The sequence below is a fragment of the Hyla sarda genome, chromosome 1, assembly GCF_029499605.1.
Source record: "Hyla sarda isolate aHylSar1 chromosome 1, aHylSar1.hap1, whole genome shotgun sequence".
Taxonomy (NCBI): domain Eukaryota; kingdom Metazoa; phylum Chordata; class Amphibia; order Anura; family Hylidae; genus Hyla; species Hyla sarda.
The window spans coordinates 255954046-255966832 of NC_079189.1; the positions used below are offsets into that span (position 1 = coordinate 255954046).

The window sequence follows — 12787 nt, forward strand, 5'->3', positions numbered from 1 at the left end:
AGATTAAAATGTCAACTGCACCCGGGATTCCCAGCCAGTCTCCCATGCTGGTACTTACCAGGCCCTAAGCTGGGTATCAGTCTGCGATCTGACGAAAGCAGGCGCGTTCAGCTTAGGATGGCCGTTGACAGCTTCACACTTTGTATACTGTGCATTTAAGCATCAATAAATCCTTTTCGGAATCGGAAACGGAAGGCGGCAACAGAGCAAAATGTCAACGGCAGCCGGGATTCCCAGCCAGTGTCCCATGCCGGTACTTACCGGGCCCTAAGATCTGTACCAGTCTGCGATCTGACAAGAGCAGGCGCGTTAAGCTTAGGATGGCCGTCGACAGCTTCACACCTTGTATACTGTGGATTTAAGCATCAATAAATTCTTTTCGGAATCGGAGCGGAAGGCAGCAATAGAGCAAAATGTCAACGGCACCCGGGATTCCCAGCCAGTCTCCCATGGCAGTACTTACCGGGACCTAAGCTGGGTAGCAGTCTGTGATCTGACGAGAGCAGGCGCGTTCAGCTTAGGATGGCCATTGACAGCTTCATGCTTTTTATACTGTGCATTTAAGCATCAATAAATCCTTTTCGGAATCGGAGAGGAAGGCGGCAACAGAGCAAAATGTCAATAGCAACTTGGATTGCCAGCGAGTCTCCCATGCCCGCACTTGCCGGGCAGCAGTCTGCGATCTGACAAGAACAGGCACATTCAGCTTAGGATAGCCGTAGACTGCTTCACACCCTGTATACTGTGGATTTAAGCATCAATAAAGCCTTTTCGGAATCGGAGCGGAAGGCGGCTACAGAGCAAAATGTCAACAACACCTGGGATTCCCAGCCAGTCTCCCATGCTGGTACTTACCGGGCCCTAAGCTGGGTAGCAGTCTGCGATCTGACGAGAGCAGGCGCGTTCAGCTTAGGATGGCCGTTGACAGCTTCACGCCCTTTATACTGTGCATTTAAGCATCAATAAATCCTTTTCCGAATCGGAGAGGAAGGCGGCAACAGATTAAAATGTCAACTGCACCTGGGATTCCAGCCAGTCTCCCATGCTGGTACTTACCAGGCCCTAAGCTGGGTATCAGTCTGTGATCTGACGAGAGCAGGCGCGTTCAGCTTAGGATGGCCGTTGACAGCTTCACACTTTGTATACTGTGCATTTAAGCATCAATAAATCCTTTTCGGAATCGGAACGGAAGGCGGCAACAGAGCAAAATGTCAACGGCAGCCGGGATTCCCAGCCAGTGTCCCATGCTAGTACTTACCGGGCCCTAAGATCTGTACCAGTCTGCGATCTGACGAGAGCAGGCGCGTTAAGCTTAGGATGGCCGTCGACAGCTTCACACCTTGTATACTGTGGATTTAAGCATCAATAAATTATTTTCGGAATCGGAGCGGAAGGCAGCAATAGAGCAAAATGTCAACGGCACCCGTGATTCCCAGCCAGTCTCCCATGCCAGTACTTACCGGGCCCTAAGCTGGGTAGCTGTCTTCGATCTGACGAGAGCAGGCACGTTCAGCTTAGGATGGCCATTGACAGCTTCATGCTTTTTATACTGTGCATTTAAGCATCAATAAATCCTTTTCGGAATCGGAGAGGAAGGCGGCAACAGAGCAAAATGTCAATAGCACCTTGGTTTGCCAGCTAGTCTCCCATGCCCGTATTTGCCGGGCAGCAGTCTGCGATCTGACAAGAACAGGCACATTCAGCTTAGGATAGCCGTAGACGGCTTCACACCCTGCATACTGTGGATTTAAGCATCAATAAATCCTTTTTGGAATCGAAGCGGAAGGCGGCTACAGAGCAAAATGTCAACAACACCTGGGATTCCCAGCCAGTCTCCCATGCTGTTTCTTACCGGGCCCTAAGCTGGGTAGCAGTCTGCGATCTGACGAGAGCAGGTGCGTTCAGCTTAGGATGGCCGTTGACAGCTTCACACCCTGTATACTGTGGATTTAAGCATCAATAACTCCTTTTCCGAATCGGAAACGGAAGGCGGCAACAGAGCAAAATGTCAACGGCACCCGGGATTCCCAGCCAGTCTCCCATGCCAGTACTTACCAGGCCCTAAGCTGGGTAGCAGTTTGCGATCTGACGAGAGCAGGCGCGTTCAGCTTAGGATGGCCGTTGACATCTTCATGCCTTGTATATTGTGGATTTAAGCATCAATAAATATCTTTATTAACCGGAGAGGAAGGCGGCAACAGAGCAAAATGTCAATGGCACCTTGGATTCCCAGCCAGTCTCCCATGTCGGTAACTGCAGGGCAGCAGTCTGCGATCTGAGGAGAGCAGGCACGTTCAGGCTTAGGATGGCCTTTGACAGCTTCACACCCTGTATATTGTGGATTTAAGCATCAATAAATCCTTTTCCGAATCGGAGAGGAAGGCGGCAACAGATTAAAATGTCAACTGCACCCGGGATTCCCAGCCAGTCTCCCATGCTGGTACTTACCAGGCCCTAAGCTGGGTAGCAATCTGCGATCTGACGAGAGCAGGCGCGTTCAGCTTAGGATGGCCCTTGACAGCTTCACACTTTTTGTATACTGTGGATTTAAGCATCAATAAATAATTTTCGGAATCGGAGCAGAAACAGAGCAAAATGTCAACTGCACCCGGGATTCCCAGCCAGTCTCCCATGCTGGTACTTACCAGGCCCGAAGCTGGGTAGCAGTCTGCGATCTGACGAGAGCAGGCGCAATCAGCTTAGGATGGCCGTTGACAGCTTCTTGCCCTTTATACTGTGCATTTAAGCATCAATAAATCCTTTTCGGAATCGGAACGGAAGGCATCAACAGAGCAAAATGTCAACGGCAGCCGGGATTCCCAGCCAGTGTCCCATGCCGGTACTTATCGGGCCCTAAGATCTGTACCAGTCTGCGATCTGACGAGATCAGGCGCGTTAAGCTTAGGATGGCCGTCGACAGCTTCACACCTTGTATACTGTGGATTTAAGCATCAATTAATTATTTTCGGAATCGGAGCGGAAGGCAGCAATAGAGCAAAATGTCAACGGCACCCAGGATTCCCAGCCAGTCTCCCATGCCAGTACTTACCGGGCCCTAAGCTGGGTAGCCGTCTGCGATCTGACGATAGCAGGCACGTTCAGCTTAGGATGGCCATTGACAGCTTCATGCTTTTTATACTGTGCATTTAAGCATCAATAAATCCTTTTCGGAATCGGAACGGAAGGCGGCAACAGAGCAAAATGTCAACTGCACACGGGATTCCCAGCCACTCTCCCATGCCGGTAGTTACTGGGCCCTAAGCTGGGTAGCAGTCTGCGATCTGACGAGAGCAGGCGCGTTCAGCTTAGGATGGCCGTTGACAGCTTCACACTTTGTATACTGTGGATTTAAGCATCAATAAATAATTTTCGGAATCGGAGCAGAAACAGAGCAAAATGTCAACTGCACCCAGGATTCCCAGCCAGTCTCCCATGCTGGTATTTACAAGGCCCTAAGCTGGATAGCAGTCTGCGATCTGACGAGAGCAGGCGCAATCAGCTTAGGATGGCTGTTGATAGCTTCTCGCCCTTTATACTGTGCATTTAAGCATCAATAAATCCTTTTCGGAATCGTAGAGGAAGGCGGCAAAAGAGCAAAATGTCAATAGCACCTTGAATTGCCAGCCAGTCTCCCATGCCCGTACTTGCTGGGCAGCAGTCTGCGATCTGACAAGAACAGGCACATTCAGCTTAGGATAGCCGTAGACGGCTTCACACCCTGTATACTGTGGATTTAAGCATCAATAAATCCTTTTCGGAATCGGAGTGGAAGGCGGCTACAGAGCAAAATGTCAACAACACCTGGGATTCCCAGCCAGTCTCCCATGCTGGTACTTACCGGGCCCTAATCTGGGTAGCAGTCTGCGATCTGACGAGAGCAGGCGCGTTCAGCTTAGGATGGCCGTTGACAGCTTCACGCCCTTTATATTGTGGATTTAAGCATCAATAAATCCTTTTCCGAATCGGAGCGGAAGGCGGCAACAGATTAAAATGTCAACTGCACCCGGGATTCCCAGCCAGTCTCCCATGCTGGTACTTACCAGGCCCTAAGATCTGTACCAGTCTGCGATCTGACGAGAGCAGGCGCGTTGAGCTTAGGATGGCCGTCGACAGCTTCACACCTTGTATACTGTGGATTTAAGCATCAATAAATTATTTTCGGAATCGGAGCGGAAGGCAGCAATAGAGCAAAATGTCAACGGCACCTGGGATTCCCAGCCAGTCTCCCATGCCAGTACCTACCGGGCCCTAAGATGGGTAGCAGTCTGCGATCTGACGAGAGCAGGCGCGTTCAGCTTAGGATGGCCTTTGACAGCTTCATGCTATTTATACTGTGCATTTAAGCATCAATAAATCCTTTTCGGAATCGGAACGGAAGGCGGCAACAGAGCATAATGTCAACTGCACCCGGCATTCCCAGCCAGTCTCCCATGCAGGTACTTACTGGGCCCTAAGCTGGGCAGCAGTCTGCGATCTGACGAGAGCAGGCACGTTCAGCTTAGCATGGCCGTTGACATCTTCACGCCTTGTATATTGTGGATTTAAGCATCAATAAATATTTTTATTAATCGGAGAGGAAGGCGGCAACAGAGCAAAATGTCAACGGCACCTTGGATTGCCAGCCAGTCTCCCATGCCGGTAACTGCCGGGCAGCAGTCTGCGATCTGAGGAGAGCAGGCACATTCAGGCTTAGGATGGCCGTTGACAGCTTTACACCCTGTGTATTGTGGATTTAAGCATCAATAAATCCTTTTCCGAATCGGAGCGGAAGGCGGCAACAGATTAAATTGTCATCTGCACCCGGGATTCCCAGCCAGTCTCCCATGCTGGTACTTACCAGGCCCGAAGCTGGGTAGCAGTCTGCGATCTGACGAGAACAGGCGCATTCAGCTTAGGATGGCCATAGACATCTTCACACCCTATATACTGTGGATTTAAGCATCAATAAAACCTTTTCAGAATCGGAGCGGAAGGCGGCAACCGAGCAAAATGTCAACGACACCTGAGATTCCCAGCCAGTCTCCCATGCTGGTACTTACCGGGCCCTAAGCTGGGTAGCAGTCTGCGATCTGACGAGAGCAGGCGCGTTCAGCTTAGGATGGCCGTTGACAGCTTCTCGCTCTTTATACTGTGCATTCAGGCATCAATAAATCCTTTTCGGAATCGGAACGGAACGGAAGCCGGCAACAGAGCAAAATGTCAACGGCAGCCAGGATTCCCAGCCAGTGTCCCATGCCGGTACTTACCGGGCCCTAAGATCTGTACCAGTCTGCGATCTGACGAGAGCAGGCGCGTTAAGCTTAGGATGGCCGTCGACAGCTTCACACCTTGTATACTGTGGATTTAAGCATCAATAAATTATTTTCGGAATCGGAGCGGAAGGCAGCAATAGAGCAAAATGTCAACGGCACCCGGGATTCCCAGCCAGTCTCCCATGCCAGTACTTACCGGGCCCTAAGCTGGGTAGCAGTCTGCGATCTGACAAGAGCAGGCGCGTTCAGCTTAGGATGGCCATTGACAGCTTCATGCTTTTTATACTGTGCATTTAAGCATCAATAAATCCTTTTCGGAATCGTAGAGGAAGGCGGCAACAGAGCAAAATGTCAATAGAACCTTGGATTGCCAGCCAGTCTCCCATGCCCGTACTTGTCGGGCAGCAGTCTGCGATCTGACAAGAACAGGCACATTCAGCTTAGGATAGCCGTAGACGGCTTCACACCCTGTATACTGTGGATTTAAGCATCAATAAATCCTTTTCCGAATCGAAGCGGAAGGCGGCAACAGATTATAATGTCAACTGCACCCGGGATTCCCAGCCAGTCTCCCATGCTGGTACTTACCAGGCCCTAAGCTGGGTATCAGTCTGCGATCTGACGAGAGCAGGCGCGTTCAGCTTAGGATGGCCGTTGACAGCTTCACACTTTGCATACTGTGCATTTAAGCATCAATAAATCCTTTTCGGAATCGGAACCGGAACCGGAACCGGAATCGGAACCGGAACCGGAACCGGAACGGAAGGCGGCAACAGAGCAAAATGTCAACGGCAGCCGGGATTCCCAGCCAGTGTCCCATGCCGGTACTTACCGGGCCCTAAGATCTGTACCAGTCTGCGATCTGACGAGAGCAGGCGCGTTAAGCTTAGGATGGCCGTCGACAGCTTCACACCTTGTATACTGTGGATTTAAGCATCAATAAATTATTTTCGGAATCGGAGCGGAAGGCAGCAATAGAGCAAAATGTCAACGGCACCCGGGATTCCCAGCCAGTCTCCCATTCTGGTACTTACCGGGCCCTAAGCTGGGTAGCAGTCTGAAATCTGACGAGAGCAGGCGCGTTCAGCTTAGGATGGCCGTTGACAGCTTCATGATTTTTATATTGTGCATTTAAGCATCAATAAATCCTTTTCGGAATCGGAACGGAAGGCGGCAACAGAGCAAAATGTCAACTGCACCCGGGATTCCCAGCCAGTCTCCCATGCTGGTACTTACCGGGCCCTAAGCTGGGTAGCAGTCTGCGATCTGACGAGAGCAGGCGCGTTCAGCTTAGGATGGCCTTTGACAGCTTCTCGCCCTTTATACTGTGCATTTAGGCATCAATAAATCCTTTTCGGAATCGGAACGGAAGGCGGCAAGAGAGCAAAATGTCAACGGCAGCCGGGATTCCCAGCCAGTCTCCCATGCTGGTACTTACCAGGCCCTAAGCTGGGTATCAGTCTGCGATCTGTCGAGAGCAGGCGCGTTCAGCTTAGGATGGCCGTTGACAGCTTCACACTTTGTATACTGTGCATTTAAGCATCAATAAATCCTTTTCGGAATCGGAACGGAAGGCGGCAACAGAGCAAAATGTCAACGGCAGCCTGGATTCCCAGCCAGTGTCCCATGCCGGTACTTACCGGGCCCTAAGATCTGTATCAGTCTGCGATCTGACGAGAGCAGGCGCGTTAAGCTTAGGATGGCCGTCGACAGCTTCACACCTTGTATACTGTGGATTTAAGCATCAATAAATTATTTTCGGAATCGGAGCGGAAGGCAGCAATAGAGCAAAATGTCAACGGCAACCGGGATTCCCAGCCAGTCTCCCATGCCAGTACCTACCGGACCCCTAAGCTAGAGCAGTCTGCGATCTGACGAGAGCAGGCGCGTTCAGCTTAGGATGGCCATTGACAGCTTCATGCTTTTTATACTGTGCATTTAAGCATCAATAAATCCTTTTCCGAATCGGAGCGTAAGGCGGCAACAGAGCAAAATTTCAACGACACCTGGGATTCCCAGCCAGTCTCCCATGCTGGTACTTACCGGGCCCTAAGCTGGGTAGCAGTCTGCGATCTGACGAGAGCAGGCGCATTCAGCTTAGGATGGCCGTCGACAGCTTCACACCTTGTATACTGTGGATTTAAGCATCAATAAATTCTTTTCGGAATCGGAGCGGAAGGCAGCAATAGAGCAAAATGTCAACGGCACCCGGGATTCCCAGCCAGTCTCCCATGCCAGTACTTACCGGGCCCTAAGCTGGGTAGCAGTCTGCGATCTGACGAGAGCAGGCGCGTTCAGCTTAGGATGGCCATTGACAGCTTCATGCTTTTTATACTGTGCATTTAAGCATCAATAAATCCTTTTCGGAATCGGAGAGGAAGGCGGCAACAGAGCAAAATGTCAATAGCACCTTGGATTGCCAGCCAGTCTCCCATGCCTGTACTTGCCGGGCAGCAGTCTGCGATCTGATAAGAACAGGCACATTCAGCTTAGGATAGCCGTAGACGGCTTCACAACCTGTATATGGTGGATTTAAGCATCAATAAATCCTTTTCGGAATCGGAGCGGAAGGCGGCTACAGAGCAAAATGTCAACAACACCTGGGATTCCCAGCCAGTCTCCCATGCTGGTACTTACTGGGCCCTAAGCTGGGTAGCAGTCTGCGATCTGACGAGAGCAGGCGCGTTCAGCTTAGGATGGCCATTGACATCTTCACGCCTTGTATATTGTGAATTTAAGCATCAATAAATATTTTTATTAATCGGAGAGGAAGGCGGCAACAGAGCAAAATGTCAATGGCACCTTGGATTGCCAGCCAGTCTCCCATGCCGGTAACTGCCGGGCAGTAGTCTGCGATCTGAGGAGAGCAGGCACGTTCAGGCTTAGGATGGCCGTTGACAGCTTCACACCCTGTGTATTGTGGATTTAAGCATCAATAAATCCTTTTCGGAATCGGAACGGAAGGCGGCAACAGAGCAAAATGTCAATGGCAGCCGGGATTCCCAGCCAGTGTCCCATGCCGGTACTTACCGGGCCCTAAGATCTGTACCAGTCTGCGATCTGACGAGAGCAGGCGCGTTAAGCTTAGGATGGCCCTTGACAGCTTCACACCTTGTATACTGTGGATTTAAGCATCAATAAATTATTTTCGGAATCGGAGCGGAAGGCAGCAATAGAGCAAAATGTCAACGGCAACCGGGATTCCCAGCCGGTCTCCCATGCCAGTACTTACCGCGCCCTAAGCTAGATAGCAGTCTGCGATCTGACGAAAGCAGGCGCGTTCAGCTTAGGATGGCCATTGACAGCTTCATGATTTTTATACCGTGCATTTAAGCATCAATAAATCCTTTTCGGAATCGGAACGGAAGGCGGCAACAGAGCAAAATGTCAACTGCACCCGGGATTCCCAGCCAGTCTCCCACGCCGGTACTTACTGGGCCCTAAGCTGGGTAGCAGTCTGCGATCTGACGAGAGCAGGCGCGTTCAGCTTAGGATGGCCATTGACAGCTTCATGCTTTTTATACTGTGCATTTAAGCATCAATAAATCCTTTTCGGAATCGGAACGGAAGGCGGCAACAGAGCATAATGTCAACTGCACCCGGGATTCCCAGCCAGTCTCCCATGCCGGTACTTACTGGGCCCTAAGCTGGGTAGCAGTCTGCGATCTGACGAGAGCAGGCGCGTTCAGCTTAGGATGGCCGTTGACATCTTCACGCCTTGTATATTGTGAATTTAAGCATCAATAAATATTTTTATTAATCGGAGAGGAAGGCGGCAACAGAGCAAAATGTCAATGGCACCTTGGATTGCCAGCCAGTCTCCCATGCCGGTAACTGCCGGGCAGTAGTCTGCGATATGAGGAGAGCAGGCACGTTCAGGCTTAGGATGGCCGTTGACAGCTTCACACCCTGTGTATTGTGGATTTAAGCATCAATAAATCCTTTTCGGAATCGGAACGGAAGGCGGCAACAGAGCAAAATGTCAGCGGCAGCCGGGATTCCCAGCCAGTGTCCCATGCCGGTACTTACCGGGCCCTAAGATCTGTACCAGTCTGTGATCTGACGAGAGCAGGCGCGTTAAGCTTAGGATGGCCGTCGACAGCTTCACACCTTGTATACTGTGGATTTAAGCATCAATAAATTATTTTCGGAATCGGAGCGGAAGGCAGCAATAGAGCAAAATGTCAACGGCAACCGGGATTCCCAGCCAGTCTCCCATGCCAGTACTTACCGCGCCCTAAGCTAGATAGCAGTCTGCGATCTGACGAAAGCAGGCGCGTTCAGCTTAGGATTGCCATTGACAGCTTCATGATTTTTATACCGTGCATTTAAGCATCAATAAATCCTTTTCGGAATCGGAACGGAAGGCGGCAACAGAGCAAAATGTCAACTGCACCCGGGATTCCCAGCCAGTCTTCCATGCCGGTACTTACTGGGCCCTAAGCTGGGTAGCAGTCTGCGATCTGACGAGAGCAGGCGCGTTCAGCTTAGGATGGCCATTGACAGCTTCATGCTTTTTATACTGTGCATTTAAGCATCAATAAATCCTTCTCGGAATCGGAACGGAAGGCGGCAACAGAGCAAAATGTCAACTGCACCCGGGATTCCCAGCCAGTCTCCCATGCCGGTACTTACTGGGCCCTAAGCTGGATAGCAGTCTGCGATCTGACGAGAGCAGGCGCGTTCAGCTTAGGATGGCCATTGACAGCTTCATGCTTTTTATACTGTGCATTTAAGCATCAATAAATCCTTTTCGGAATCGGAACGGAAGGCGGCAACAGGGCAGAATGTCAACAACACCTGTGATTCCCAGCCAGTCTCCCATGCCGGTACTTACTGGGCCCTAAGCTGGGTAGCAGTCTGCGATCTGACGAGAGCAGGTGCGTTCAGCTTAGGATGGCCGTTGACAGCTTCACGCCCTGTATATTGTGGATTTAAGCATCAATAAATCCTTTTCCGAATCGGAGCGGAAGGCGGCAACAGATTAAAATGTCAACTGCACCCGGGATTCCCAGCCAGTCTCCCATGCTGGTACTTACCAGGACCTAAGCTGGGTAGCAGTCTGCAATCTGACGAGAGCAGGCGCGTTCAGCTTAGGATGGCCGTTGACAGCTTCACACTTTGTATACTGTGGATTTAAGCATCAATAAATAATTTTCGGAATCGGAGCAGAAACAGAGCAAAATGTCAACTGCACCCGGGATTCCCAGCCAGTCTCCCTTGCTGGTACTTACCAGGCCCGAAGCTGGGTAGCAGTCTGCGATCTGACGAGAACAGGCGCATTCAGCTTAGGATGGCCGTAGACATCTTCACACCCTGTATACTGTGGATTTAAGCATCAATAAATCCTTTTCGGAATCGGAGCGTAAGGCGGCAACAGAGCAAAATGTCAACGACACCTGGGATTCCCAGCCAGTCTCCCATGCTGGTAGTTCCCGTGCCCTAAGCTGGGTAGCAATCTGCGATCTGACGAAAGCAGGCGCGTTCAGCTTAGGATGGCCGTTGACAGCTTCTCGCACTTTATACTGTGCATTTAAGCATCAATAAATCCTTTTCGGAATCGGAACGGAAGGCGGCAACAGAGCAAAATGTCAACGGCAGCCGGGATTCCCAGCCAGTGTCCCATGCCGGTACTTACCGGGCCCTAAGATCTGTACCAGTCTGCGATCTGACGAGAGCAGGCGCGTTAAGCTTAGGATGGCCGTCGACAGCTTCACACCTTGTATACTGTGGATTTAAGCATCAATAAATTATTTTCGGAATCGGAGAGGAAGGCGGCAACAGAGCAAAATGTCAATAGCACCTTGGATTGCCAGCCAGTCTCCCATGCCCGTACTTGCTGGGCAGCAGTCTGCGATCTGACAAGAAAAGGCACATTCAGCTTAGGATAGCCGTAGACGGCTTCACACCCTGTATACTGTGGATTTAAGCATCAATAAATAATTTTCGGAATCGGAGCAGAAACAGAGCAAAATGTCAACGACACCTGGGATTCCCAGCCAGTCTCCCATGCTGGTACTTAGCGGGCCCTAAGCTGGGTAGCAGTCTGCGATCTGATGAGAGCAGGCGCGTTCAGCTTAGGATGGCCGTTGACAGCTTCTCGCCCTTTATACTGTGCATTTAAGCATCAATAAATCCTTTTCGGAATCGGAACGGAAGGCGGCAACAGAGCAAAATGTCAACGGCAGCCGGGATTCCCAGCCAGTCTCCCATGCCGGTACTTACCGGGCCCTAAGATCTGTACCAGTCTGCGATCTGACGAGAGCAGGCGCGTTAAGCTTAGGATGGCCGTCGACAGCTTCACACCTTGTATACTGTGGATTTAAGCATCAATACATTATTTTCGGAATCGGAGCGGAAGGCAGCAATAGAGCAAAATGTCAACAACACCTGGGATTCCCAGCCAGTCTCCCATGCCAGTACTTACCGGTCCCTAAGCTGGGTAGCAGTCTGCGATCTGACGAGAGCAGGCACGTTCAGCTTAGGATGGCCGTTGACAGCTTCACGCCCTTTATACTGTGCATTTAAGCATCAATAAATCCTTTTCCGAATCGGAGCGGAAGGCAGCAATAGAGTAAAACGTCAACGGGACCTGGGATTCCCAGCCAGTCTCCCATGCCAGTACTTACCGGGCCCTAAGCTGGGTAGCAGTCTGCGATCTGACAAGAGCAGGCACGTTCAGCTTAGGATGGCCATTGACAGCTTCATGCTTTTTATACTGTGCATTTAAGCATCAATAAATCCTTTTCGGAATCGGAGAGGAAGGCGGCAACAGAGCAAAATGTCAATAGCACCTTGGATTGCCAGCCAGTCTCCCATGCCCATACTTGCCGGGCAGCAGTCTGCGATCTGACAAGAACAGGCACATTCAGCTTAGGATAGCCGTAGACGGCTTCACACCCTGTATACTGTGGATTTAAGCATCAATAAATCCTTTTCGGAATCGAAGCGGAAGGCGGCTACAGAGCAAAATGTCAACAACACCTGGGATTCCCAGCCAGTCTCCCATGCTGGTTCTTACCAGGCCCTAAGCTGGGTAGCAGTCTGCGATCTGACGAGAGCAGGCGCGTTCAGCTTAGGATGGCCGATGACAGCTTCACACTTTGTATATTGTGGATTTAAGCATCAATAAATATTTTTATTAATCGGAGAGGAAGGCGGCAACAGAGCAAAATGGCAATGGCACCTTGGATTGCCAGCCAGTCTCCCATGCCGGTATCTGCCGGGCAGCAGTCTGCGATCTGAGGAGAGCAGGCACATTCAGGCTTAGGATGGCCGTTGACAGCTTCACACCCTGTACATTGTGGATTTAAGCATCAATAAATCCTTTTCGGAATCGGAGCGGAAGGCGGCAACAGATTAAAATGTCAACTGCACCCGGGATTCCCAGCCAGTCTACCATGCTGGTACTTACCAGGCCCTAAGCTGGGTAGCAGTCTGCAATCTGACGAGAGCAGGCGCGTTCAGCTTAGGATGGCCGTTGACAGCTTCACACTTTGTAAAATGTGGATTTAAGCATCAATAAATAATTTTCG

At 50.7% G+C, this 12787-nt stretch overlaps 6 pseudogenes; all 6 read right to left on the reverse strand.

Annotated features, from left to right (window-relative positions):
* Positions 1 to 806: 806 nt before the first annotated feature.
* LOC130319338 (5S ribosomal RNA) lies at positions 807 to 926 on the reverse strand (annotated as a pseudogene).
* Positions 927 to 2006: 1080 nt separating this feature from the next.
* Positions 2007 to 2126, reverse strand: LOC130321735 (5S ribosomal RNA; annotated as a pseudogene).
* A 2864-nt stretch (positions 2127 to 4990) lies between these two features.
* On the reverse strand, positions 4991 to 5110 carry LOC130326845 (5S ribosomal RNA; annotated as a pseudogene).
* A 289-nt stretch (positions 5111 to 5399) lies between these two features.
* On the reverse strand, positions 5400 to 5519 carry LOC130353008 (5S ribosomal RNA; annotated as a pseudogene).
* A 1929-nt stretch (positions 5520 to 7448) lies between these two features.
* On the reverse strand, positions 7449 to 7568 carry LOC130315485 (5S ribosomal RNA; annotated as a pseudogene).
* A 3658-nt stretch (positions 7569 to 11226) lies between these two features.
* LOC130339319 (5S ribosomal RNA) lies at positions 11227 to 11346 on the reverse strand (annotated as a pseudogene).
* Positions 11347 to 12787: the final 1441 nt, after the last annotated feature.